Source organism: Toxorhynchites rutilus, chromosome 2, assembly GCF_029784135.1.
Source record: "Toxorhynchites rutilus septentrionalis strain SRP chromosome 2, ASM2978413v1, whole genome shotgun sequence".
In the NCBI taxonomy this organism is placed as follows: domain Eukaryota; kingdom Metazoa; phylum Arthropoda; class Insecta; order Diptera; family Culicidae; genus Toxorhynchites; species Toxorhynchites rutilus.
The window spans coordinates 313,325,957-313,338,417 of NC_073745.1; the positions used below are offsets into that span (position 1 = coordinate 313,325,957).

A 12,461-nucleotide genomic window follows, 5' to 3' on the forward strand; every position below is an offset into this window, starting at 1 on the left:
AATTCATTATTTTTCAACCTTCTAGACAGAGGTCCTCCTTTAAATGACCAATGTCTTTACAGCCACAACGTTTTCATACTTTTAGCGAATTCGTTTTTAAAACTGAGCCAGTGCCAAACTGACTCTGTAATAAAAAAACGTTTTCAGTTTCACGAATGCGGTGGTTTGATGGTGTGCGTTATATAGTCTGATTTGTTTATATTTGCGAAGAAAAATGTACAGTGTCAACGTCTGGTGGCGATATTAGTGATTGAGGTGTAAAATTATTGGGAGGTAAACTATTCTCTATCAGATCAGAAGGGTCAACCTAACACATACCTAACACATGTAGTTCTGACACACACTAACCCATTTGTCGATGCATTTATTGTTTGTTCCACAATTAATTACTATTATAATATAAAATCATCATTAGACACAGTTTTCGTTCAATATGTTTCTGCGATATCGGAAAAAAACCTCTTATTTCATCACATAAAATAAATATTCGATACGTTAAAGTAAATTTCCATTCATAATTTGATTTTGAAAGCATGTTTATTTCACATGAATATCCATCATTATTTTCGCCTCCCAATGAAAGCACACGAAGCTTAATGCCGTCTACGCGAATATACTTTTCAAAATCAGAATCCAATTGGATTACGATTCCAATAATACAAAAGCAAAAGCAGCAGGTTTTCCATTTTCATAGTCTTTATTTTCCGATTTTTCAAAACAATACTCGGAACTTGACAGTTGAATATAGTTGTATTGGTGAACCAACCCGTGAAACATCTCAGTGCGAAACTAACAGCTTTCGGGGTGAACCTAGTGCGACACTAGGCTGAAACTGAGTAAATAAAAAAACGTTTTGACAGCAGTTAGTGCGGCACTGGGGTTGAAACTGAACAAAAACGAATTCGCTATTTGTGTGGACGCCGACTTGACAACATCGTGGCTGAACGAGCTGAACGACGAGGGATTGAGTGTCTTTCTCAAGGCAATGAGGGTGGAGGTGTAGTATAGGAGTAGAGTAGAGTATTCCAAGGGCCTTTCTCAAGGCTAGAGATGAATGAACTGAAAAAGTTTAAAGTCTCTATAGTCAAAAACCGAACAGAACCGAGCCACAACGTTTCACTGCAATCCAATGGCCAGTCGAGTTGGCATGAAATTCGTCTTTATCTTCGTACTTTACAAAAAAAATTCGGAAGAACAAACTTGAACTTTTTCAAGAAGTTAATCGTTCCAGTGATTCTTTCATTTTGAGGATATATATATGCAAATATATATATATATATATATATATATATATATATATATATATACCTAATTTTCAACTTCCTAGAAATTATATCTAAAAAAGCTTAGTTTTGATCGTAATTTTGTTATAGCCGTATAAAAAATTTTTGCTCGAGGCAATGCACACACTAGAAATACAACAATCAGGGGATAACTAACACTATTTGTGGTTTCGCGGATCCGCTAATGCGCGAAGCGAGTACCGGTTACGCTCCCTAGTTCCCCCCCGAGGTCGGTAGGAAGAAAGAATCAGGTCAAGCAAAATTAGCACCTCTTCGTGTTGCTACGAGGAATTTCCTTCGATCGATCTTGTTGTTTGCAGTCAGCGTTGGCACACTAGACATCGGAAAACAAAAATTGTCACACCTTTGGTTCGGTTGGTTGGATATCTGAAGATGACTTACAGCAGAGACAAATCAATCCTAATCCCAATCCATTCTACACACAAAGGCACTCACGTTTCGTTGCATATCATGATTAAGAATGAGAGCACAACAGTCTCTGTACATGTTGAACATGCTGAACGTCGCGCTGTGGGTTGGATACCTAATGAAGATCTATTGCCGCTGGGCCATTAAAATGTGTAACGCGCATTGGCGCTGTCGCGAAAGGCGCGTTTCGCTCCCAAAGCACAGGTGAATGTGGTTCGAGAGCATTGAAAACCCAATCCACACCGTGAGCAGTTGTCCCAAATGTTTAACCTCGTCATTAGGCTTCGAACAATCTGTTTACATTCCTGCCGCTACCATTATTGTCCCCTTGGCTTTGCCAAGGTACTTCGACTGCGACGCTGAAAGCTATTTGACCTGAATCTGCTGCTGTTGGCAGACGGAGTCTGCCAGCGCTTTGTTTACGTGATGCAGCGTCATTGCATCAATGGTGAAACTCCGCGCGCGCTCTACCCGGCCGATGTTTTATCAACCGCAACAAACGCTGCACCGGACCCGGTGGCGATTTCGCGCGATATAATGCAACTGTCGAGACGCTTGGTCACACTCGAATGGTGCGAGTTCGAGTGCAGTGCGCTTCAAAGCATCACCTGCTGTGGGGGATACTTTCGCGACCCCTCGAGTCAACAAAAATACCGCGCAATCGTTGCGATTGATGTGGGTAAAATAATCAGAACAGGTAATCTTTCCGATCAATGGATAACAGGCTCGACAGGCATCGGTACAAAACGGTTCCTGGACGGGGTGATTGAATTCCGTAAACACATCTGACAAAAAAAAAGCACGCACAGCACCATAAATAAGATTTCCCAATAACGACAAGAAGCGAAACTGCTTAATTTCCGAGAATGACTTTTTAATCACCGCTTATGCTCATTTTGCGATGATCGTGAAGCATGCCGTCAAAGTCATTAGCATGCTAAAAGATGGCTTCTTTTGCTCCCGCGAATCAACCAGATCAACCTGGTCCAGGCGCGAAACGAGGGAAACGAGGAATCCAGTGGCTGGCAGAAACAGGAATAAGCGAGCACGTAGAAGAAAAAGAGGGAAAAAAAGCTTTCAATAATAATTCGCAATTATGCATTCCTTACGAGCCAGACTGGGGAACAACACGGGGAAAGATGATGATGGGGGTTCGGGGTCACGGGAGAATGTAATCATTCATATTATCTGCCTTGGTGAGGAGGAAATTTTCTCGCAGATTCGTGCTTCTGCTGGGATTCGTGGGGAGGGTGCTGTTTTCTTTTCACTGTTTGCAATGCCGAGGAGCTCTTTTGCGTTGTTCGCTTCGGTGGAGACAGGAGGATGCAAAACATCATCATAATATTCTGCATGGTTTGCTTGTGTGGTGATCAGGAGAAATGTTCTTCCTAGAAAATAATATCTTGGAAAACAGTTTTTGGATGATGTTTACTTTAGCTGAATACGCAGCACACGACAAAGACGACCGAGTGACACGTGCACTTTGAAAATTAAATAATCACAAGTGCTCGCAAGTTGACCAAGAAGGTTTATTTTTCCAATCGGAAGATGATGTATTCATATGACAGAGTAGTTTTGTTTATAAATAAGAGTTTTCGTTTTGGTTATTACTTGATTGATTGTTCTGGTACGGTTCTTCGATTCTAGCCAGGTTCATTAATCATATAGTCATATAATTGTAGCCAAATACGTTTTCGCCTTAATTTATTCTGCAGTACAACTTGTCACTCGTGTCATTTTATTGGTACTTAGTTGATATTTCTAAGCCAAATAACACGCCTAAAATATATCGATCCCGAACCCGCGGCATGGTATGTGTTACGCTAATCACTCCGCCACGGGAACAAACATAGTACAGGTCGGACTTGATTATATACAGACTCGGTTATTTGTGATTCGATTATATACAATTTTGGACTCGGTTATATACAGTTTGGAAAAACAATTTTTTTGTATATTTCAGGTAGGGCTTATTTCAGGAAGAAATGTAACCTTCCAACCTTAAAATGTAATTTAAATGGCTATTACATTACATGTATTACATTGTACACTGTACTGTACAAAAATCGTGATTTTGGAAGATTTTGCTTGAATTTTCACCATGAATTGTTTATATCGATACTGCAGCCAAATTAAGAAAAATAGAAGTTGGGTATCAAAGAAAAAAATGTACGGCGGTTAGAGAGCTTTATTTTAATTGATAGAAACAATCTAGTTTAATAGAAGTTTTTACGATGAAATTTATAATAACACATTGAAAATTATTTCCAAAAAAATCACTTCCAAAATGTTATTAAAAGGAATTAATTTAGATGTTCCACTACTATATCCTGTACTAAATTTTCCCATCTTTCAAATGAAAAAAAATGTATTCCGCAGCGTACTTTGTAATGTAGAACCAGTTTGAGGAAACAAAGCCCGAAACAAAACAAAAAGTTCAATAACTCTGTCATTGTTGAAATTCGAACATATGCGTAGAAGGATTTTTTTTCATCAAATTTGATCGCCTATCACTTCCTGAGAGGATTTTGATAAATTTATTTTTTTCATGTGAGAAAGGTGTTTTCTGACTTTAAGGGAATGAATCAAAAATCAACTTCCTCTTTTATATTCAAAAAACTAAAAATACATGCAATGAAAACGAATAAAAAACATTTTTTTGACTCGATTATATACAGGATTAGATTATATACGGTGAAAAGAAATCAAAAACTGTATATAATCGAGTCCGCGCTGTACTATAGGATACATTCACGATTTCCCTCTGATGGAGAAACACTTCCCAATTCTATCCAATTAAAAAAATAAAAAAGTAATTTGCGCAAAACAATTTTTTTTGACGTAGAACTACGTCAGAAAACAGGTCACGTTTTTATGAAATAAAGTTAACGTTAATAACTATTTTTGCAGTGAACGGATTCTGGCGATTTACATACCAAACTAATCGGAAATTCCCTAAGATATGTTTGATATGCTATACATTACAATCCCATAGTCTGCATATGGTTTAAATTGATGAAAATTGGAAGCATTCCCATTTCCTCATACATTTGTTCTGTCCATTTATGTGCTTTCCCGAACAGAGCTGTCAATAACGAGCAACTTATCGACGAGGAAAGGCAAACTAATCTCTAGAGTTAAAGTCTCCGTAAACAAAGGAAAAGAAGAAGAACTTTTCACATCCATGCCTCTCACGCTCAAGGTCACGAGTTCAATTCTCACTCCCGACATTCTTCCAAAAATGGAAGTAAAAGTGACGAACCAGTCAAATGAGTTGAAAGTCACTATAATACAGATAAAAAAAAAGAAGAACTTTTGGTATCGTTTTGAATACGAAACAATGAACATCGCTTGCTCTTGCTTGTTTTGCGCACATGTCTTCGTTTCAGTCTGAGCTGTGGACGCGACCAAATTACTCGCTGATGTCTCTGGCATTGTAATCATTGCATCAAACTGATGCCATTGCATTAATGTTTTGAGCTACACAATTGTGTGGGGAATCATCAAGCTTGGCTATCGTCAGCTCACCGAGAAAATAAATGTTCTGGAATTTGTCGCATGTCGGTAGGAAAACTCTCTCCACAAAGGATGACAGCTAAGATAATCTTGACTGGCAATATTAACACAAAGGGCTTCTGTCGAGAAGAGCGCAAAACAGAGATAAGTGCGTGTATATTTAGTTGCTTCAAGCCATCGATATATGGATATTTGTATGTGTACTTGCGTGCTTCATAACCCGTACGTAAAAATAGTGCATCTTCGCTACGCTGAAACCCCATTTGTAACGATAAATATAAACAAGGAAGGGAGATAGCGGGAGGGAATTAATTACGCTAGGGTATTAGTAATGAATCTCTATTGAGAAAAATATTCAGCTTCTTCCCTAGCTGTTAACATTGTTTGTTTCCTGTCATCATAAAGACTTCGTTGGAGCCTTTGACATTGCATCAATACATTGAACTGACAGTAGGTGAAGCAGGTATTTAGGTTGTGCACCAAGAAATTATTTGGGAATACCAAGTTATTCAATAAGTTATAATGAGTCATTAGTTTATTTTGGTTCGCGTGCAGATAGAGTTTATATCGCTTATTTAATCACCAATAGAGTAAATTTCGTTCTGGAATGTTGTATGTGATTTGGTTTCGCTTGCCAGTAGTAAAACTTTATCCACTAAGGATGACAGCTGCGTTTATCTCGAGCATGTATTGTTCTGCGAGCACAAGAATGAATCATCAAACAATTATCGTCAACTGATTCTACAATAAAAAAAACATTTCAGGGCGATGGTTATTTCAAAATTTTCGTAGCATTATAAAATAATATCCGCAGTTATGAACAAGCGACTTGAATTAAACTACAGCGTAGTTCTACGTCAACAATGCGTTCGTGTCTTGAATACAACCTCCTATAATTTTTTTTGCTATAATTTTTAAAATGCAAATTTGGAATGTTCTACATTATGAACATTTTGCACCAGCTTGTTTCGTTGTCAGTACCCTCTCAGAACCTCGAGATGTGAGGATATTAGTGGACAAAAGTTTTCAAACTTTTTGTGGATTAATACAATTTTTTACTAACTATGTCAACAGCAACTCCAATTAACCTTATTAAACAGCATTCATTTGATTCCTCAAACGTACCCTGTAGGTAGGTTTCAGCAAAGATACAGAATTTACAGATTTAAAAAAAACTCAATTTTAAATATTAAATTTATTACAGTGTATTTTTTTATCTGCCTTCTTACTAATAAACTTTGTTTGTTTTTCCTTGAGTCATGGAGATATCTTGATTAATAGAAACGTTGAACCATGTCCATTTTTTTCATTTGTTGGAATGAGAAGGTAGAACATGAAGGCAAAGTTCAACAAAACTATGTATAAATATCATATAATTTAGAGGATTAAGCTTGTTTTAGGATGAGCGGATTTTCAAGGTGTGAAATTATTAGAAAATTCAGAGGAGTATAAAGAAATTGGGAAAATTATTTATTATCCCGCAGCAAGCATGAATATTGCTTACATCGTCCCATCGATGTGAAGCTGAGCGATATTTTTTATTATAAAACGGTTTTATTTAGCTTGCCCTGTAATCTGTTTGTATGTTTGTATGTTTGTATGTTTGTATGTTTGTATGTTTGTATGTTTGTATGTTTGTATGTTTGTATGTTTGTATGTTTGTATGTTTGTATGTTTGTATGTTTGTATGTTTGTATGTTTGTATGTTTGTATGTTTGTATGTTTGTATGTTTGTATGTTTGTATGTTTGTATGTTTGTATGTTTGTATGTTTGTATGTTTGTATGTTTGTATGTTTGTATGTTTGTATGTTTGTATGTTTGTATGTTTGTATGTTTGTATGTTTGTATGTTTGTATGTTTGTATGTTTGTATGTTTGTATGTTTGTATGTTTGTATGTTTGTATGTTTGTATGTTTGTATGTTTGTATGTTTGTATGTTTGTATGTTTGTATGTTTGTATGTTTGTATGTTTGTATGTTTGTATGTTTGTATGTTTGTATGTTTGTATGTTTGTATGTTTGTATGTTTGTATGTTTGTATGTTTGTATGTTTGTATGTTTGTATGTTTGTATGTTTGTATGTTTGTATGTTTGTATGTTTGTATGTTTGTATGTTTGTATGTTTGTATGTTTGTATGTTTGTATGTTTGTAACATGTTTGTCTGTAGCGCTGACCCACATTAATAGAAGTTTGATTCCCTTCATGTTGATCGATTGATCTGAAATTTGGAACACACCTTTATCTCTGTAGTCATTAGCAAACTGCGTATTTCATGATCTTGAAAATTCAAGATGACAGCCGCTACAAAATGGCGGTCACATATTTACTCAACACTTCATTAATATGGATATCAAATGAAAAGGCTTGACTAGTAGAATACGGTTATTTATGAAAAATGCAAATCCAAGATGGCTGCCACTACAAAATGGCGGACTACATATTATGTCAGAACCATAGAACACCGATTTTAGAATTTTAGATTTTATTTTAGTCTTACCAATGCCCTAGACTAATGAAGGAGAGGTGTGATAACTGCTAATTGCTACTTGCCTAATTATTTTCTAGCTTTTAGTACATTATTATGTTTAATCACAATTAAACCATTCAACTTAAAAAGTTTTTTTGTCTTATTGTTGCACCCATCTTGATTGTCTTTCTGATGTGGGCAGAGGCCACTGTCAAAGCAACGCGAATTCGTATTGGGATGTCCAATCTCTTTTCGCTCTTTCGCTAGTGATCCCGCGCTTCGTTCTGATTGGTGGGCGAAAAATGTTCACAAAAATTCGCGTAAATTTGTTTTCATTGTAAAGGGTTGAAAAACAAGCTTTATAAGAAAACCGTTTAATGATTTTTTTTTCTTTTCATTTTTTGTTAGTGTTTTGATACAAATTTTACTGAATTAAATGTGGTAACCAGAGATGCCAGTCTTCCTGATCTATCTGGATTTCCCAGAGTTTTTGGCACACTCTCTGATATCCTGACTAACACTCGATTTTGCCAGATTTTACTGAAATGATCCTGATTTTTCCTGATTTTTGTTCTTTTTACTTCATTGGAATAAAAATTATTCGTAATAAATACAGTGGGATTGTTGTCAAAATTTTCCTTGTTGGAAAATAGAACTATCATAATAGCTTCCATGAAAAAAAGCTATTCGATCCGCGCTTGTATAATGCTTACTCTTTGTTGATTATCTTCGGAATAGGTTTCGAATAGGAAGTAGGCGCGAAGGAAAGATGCCCGAAAGTAGTTTCAATTCGTTGTTTTTCAAATTTAAATTATTATTTGATATTTTTAGAATGTTGTCCTGATTCTTACTTTACCATTTGTACAGTTTTTTGTTCAACATTCTTCATATTTTCCTGAAAAAAACCAGTTCCTATCAAGTCGAATATATATTCGATACGGAAAAGTAAAATATCATTCATCAATTATGTTTTCTTCATAATAACATAATTAGGATAGTGTTCCGAGATATTTTTTCCCTCACTTCTAACTTCAAGGATGACAACTTGTCTGTGAAGATATCAACCTTGAAGTAAAAAGTGAGAGAAAAAAAGATTACGCAACACTATCTTTGGCAGATTTTATATGTATAAAACATAAGTATACATTACTCAAAAACCGAGCCACTACAAAGTTATCTCAAGAGAAAAAAACCTCGACCCTATGGACAGCATAAAAAACCTTGAACAGTTTTCGACGAAAAAGCAGTCATCCATTATGATGAAAAAATTGCCACGTGAAAGATGGCGAATGATTGTGGAATAAAACTGTGCATATAAATTTGGGTTTTCCCAAAAATCAGCACGAACTTTCCGGTTATTAATTATCCTGATTTCTCCTGATTTCTATATCCGTTCTTTATGATTTTTTAAAATTTTAGTTGGCAACCCTGATTCCCACATATACATACACTCCACACCCAAGAACTCATGAATACGGAAGATACGGATCTTTCACTTCGAAGGTACGCATAGCATTTTGTAGTTTTGGTACAGTTTTCCGATGAAGTGTTCCTCTAATTTACCCCAAACTTTGATCGATCGACTAGAAAAACGGCTTAACGTATTTATATGAAACGTCCGCAGAAGTTTAGGGGATAAACTAGGCTAAAATTTACCTTGTAACATAAGAATTTATTGCAATGTTTACAAAATTACAGAAGACTTTCTAAAACACTATGAAACACGTGTTTCAACACTTTTTCAAATCGATGTTAAAAATTCAAAAAAAAATTCCAAACAAAAAATTAGCCTTGTACAGAATTTATTGGAGTTTTCAAAACTACCTTTCGGTTTGCAGTGCGATCATTATTTTAAATACGAAGGAGTAATTTTTCATTCAAACAAAAATATTTCTTTATGGAAAGGACCTACAGAAACGTTCCAGGAATCAAATGAAAGCTGAACAATTAACCTTGTATTTGCTATTGACTTTGTTAGCAGAAAATTGCATCATCTATAAATAATTTCGAAAATAGATTTTTAATTTCTTCCAGTAACTTTTGTCCTCTATATTTATATACGCCCCGATGAAAATGTGCTCGTAAATTATTTCAAAACATAAAGTTTGCAGCTTCAAAATAGTTTTCCATCTTCATGCGTTGATTTTCCACGAATTTACAGCATTTAAAAAATCACCTAAAATTTTCGACTTCGCACTCTGTCCCTTTATTTTTTTTGTCGAATGTAGGGGAAAGTTGAGAAAGACGGACAGGGTAGAAAAGACGGACACCCCTGTATAATTGATAAATTACTTTTTATTTTAAATTTTTTTAATGATGTACAAACTTGCAATACATTGTATTAATGCCTTAGACACATACTAGCTAGCTTTCTATCAAAATTGTAGATAAAAACAAAAAAGTAATCTACAAAGAGCAGCTCGATTTAAATTTTCGTCTGCAGAAAGTAAAGCTCTTTGTCATCGAGTAATTTTTTCTTTGGGTATTTTTCGTTACGTGAATGTTTAACGATCACTTCTCTCCCAGTTTATCGAGTCGGGTAAGACGGACACTCCACCGACTGAAAACAAACATTTTGTTTTGAAAACAATTTGATTATCTCCTCCTTCTTTTATTAACAGATGCCCACTAACTCCGTTTGCAAGTGCAACCACATATCATGGACGAATCAGCAGAGCGGTTTTTAAAACGTAATCCGAATTTGCCTTGAGCTATTTTAGACATGAAAAAATGAGAAAAATTACAATTGATTTTAGTCTAGCCGTTTTGTTAGATCATTTTCATGGCATATTTGAAGACCTCAAAAATTTATCGAGTACATAAACTTGAATTTCCAGTTAGTGTCCATCTTTTTCGACAATTGTCCGTCTTTCTCAACTCAATCTTATTGACGTAGGACTACGTCTTTCATTTCTATACTGGGGTGTAAGTTCAAAGTTTCGAAAACAAAAGCGTTACGCCGGAGAACGAGATTTTGAGCGTTAATAGCTCCAAAACAACTGAACGAAATGGTATGATATACACTTCATTTGAAAGATAAAATGTCTACGAGTTCTATGCTTGTTACTTTTTGACCCATAAACTTGTTTCAATAGCCTTAAAATTGCTTTCAAAACAGGCCAGCGAAATCACACCAATCAGTATAAAAGCGAGTGTCGCTCGGAAATCCAATCAATTATGATTGCGCAACGACTGAGGTACCAGAGGAAACTGCTTTTGCAAATTAGATGCAAGCAGCGGGAACTTTTGTACTCGTTTGCGTTTTTGCAAATCGGAATGTTTCCCTAACACAGACTTCAAAACCATGGAGCCTAGGGAAACTGGCATTGCAAATTAGACGCAATCAACGAGTACTTTTGTATTCGTTTGCGTTTTTACAAATTGGAATGTTTCCATAACACAGATTTCAAAACCATGGAGCGTGGGAAATTGGCATTGCGAATGAGATGCAAGCTGTGAGTAATATTGTACTCGCTTACATTTTTGCAAACCGGAATGTGTTTTCCCAACACAAATTCCGAAACCAAAAAGTAGGGAAAATCGCCATTGCAGATCTTGGCAGTACTTTTATACTCACATGCATTTTTACACTCCGGAAATCGTTTTGCTAACACGGTCTACAAAAGCGGATGCAATTTCTATGCGTTTGATGATTAGGCAAAATGTTGATAATTATTTGCTGCGATAACCATTATTGCTAATTGAAAAAACACAAATGATTACTAAGCCAACGGCAGTCCTACGTCAACCTTGCGGTTATATCATAGGTATAACCCATCCATAGTTTTTTTTCAAAGATGTCGGATACATTCATTTTTCAAAATTTCTGCCTCAAAGACAAATTTTATTTTAAAAAGAGGCCAATGCTAATGCACTAGCGTTTGTATTACTGGTTCTTATTTTCGTTGGATTCGGATAAATTTTTATATTATTCCTTCAAACTCTTTCGAATCCTTCTCACTTCATTTTATCTTATTCAATAAAACAAAACAAGGCTTCTTGTTTGGTTTTATTGAGGTTGCACATAAACATTTGAACATTGTACTTTTGTACAAAGCAAATTTTGATTCGCCGTGGATGTTTTGGTGATGATGATGATGTTGTTTTGATTATAGGGGCTTTAATCTTTATCAGTTCATTCGCCTCTAGCCTTGAAAAATGCCTATTTGAAGAACTAAACCTAAACTCTCATCTTCCGACATTGATAAAGGCCATTCAGATGCCCTCGCCTTCAATGCCGACAAGCTGCTAAGTAAGACATGTTGAATCGTGAATAATGTTTTAGAGAGAGTTGAATCATAGAGGTTTTAGATTTTGGCAGTCCATTTGTCTCTAGCCGTGCAAACGCCCTCGCCACCGCCTCCGACTGGTTGCTAGCTGGAACGCCCAAGGTGCATGGGAGAATGTTACTTGTTACATTGTGGGAGAAGGTGAACGGCGAACATCATCTTCGACAGAAAAAAACAACAGGTTGTAACGATTATGGACAGCACCGCTTTTTCCAATCCAAAATGCATGTCTTCATCCATGTTAAAGATAATGCCATTCGAAAGTATCCGATTTAAACCAAATACAGTTTACGCGAGGATGTTTCGAGTTTTGTTAGCGCTTCGATGGAGAATTCAAAAAAGTGCAGCTGTTCATCAAATCCGCCATTTACCCTTCGATCAACACCCAGCTTCAATTCATCCGAAAAAGAAATTGAGCAGGTGAGGTAAGTGAACATCGTCAAAATGTTTGGCCCTTGATTCCTGAAGGTAAAAGA

At 35.9% G+C, this 12,461-nt stretch overlaps 1 protein-coding gene across 3 annotated transcripts in view; it reads right to left on the reverse strand.

The window, feature by feature from the left end:
• The window catches only part of LOC129771664 (uncharacterized), a 555,494-nt gene that overhangs the window by 512,267 nt on the left and 30,766 nt on the right, over nucleotides 1–12,461 (reverse strand). The gene's annotated exons all lie outside the window — the stretch shown is intronic.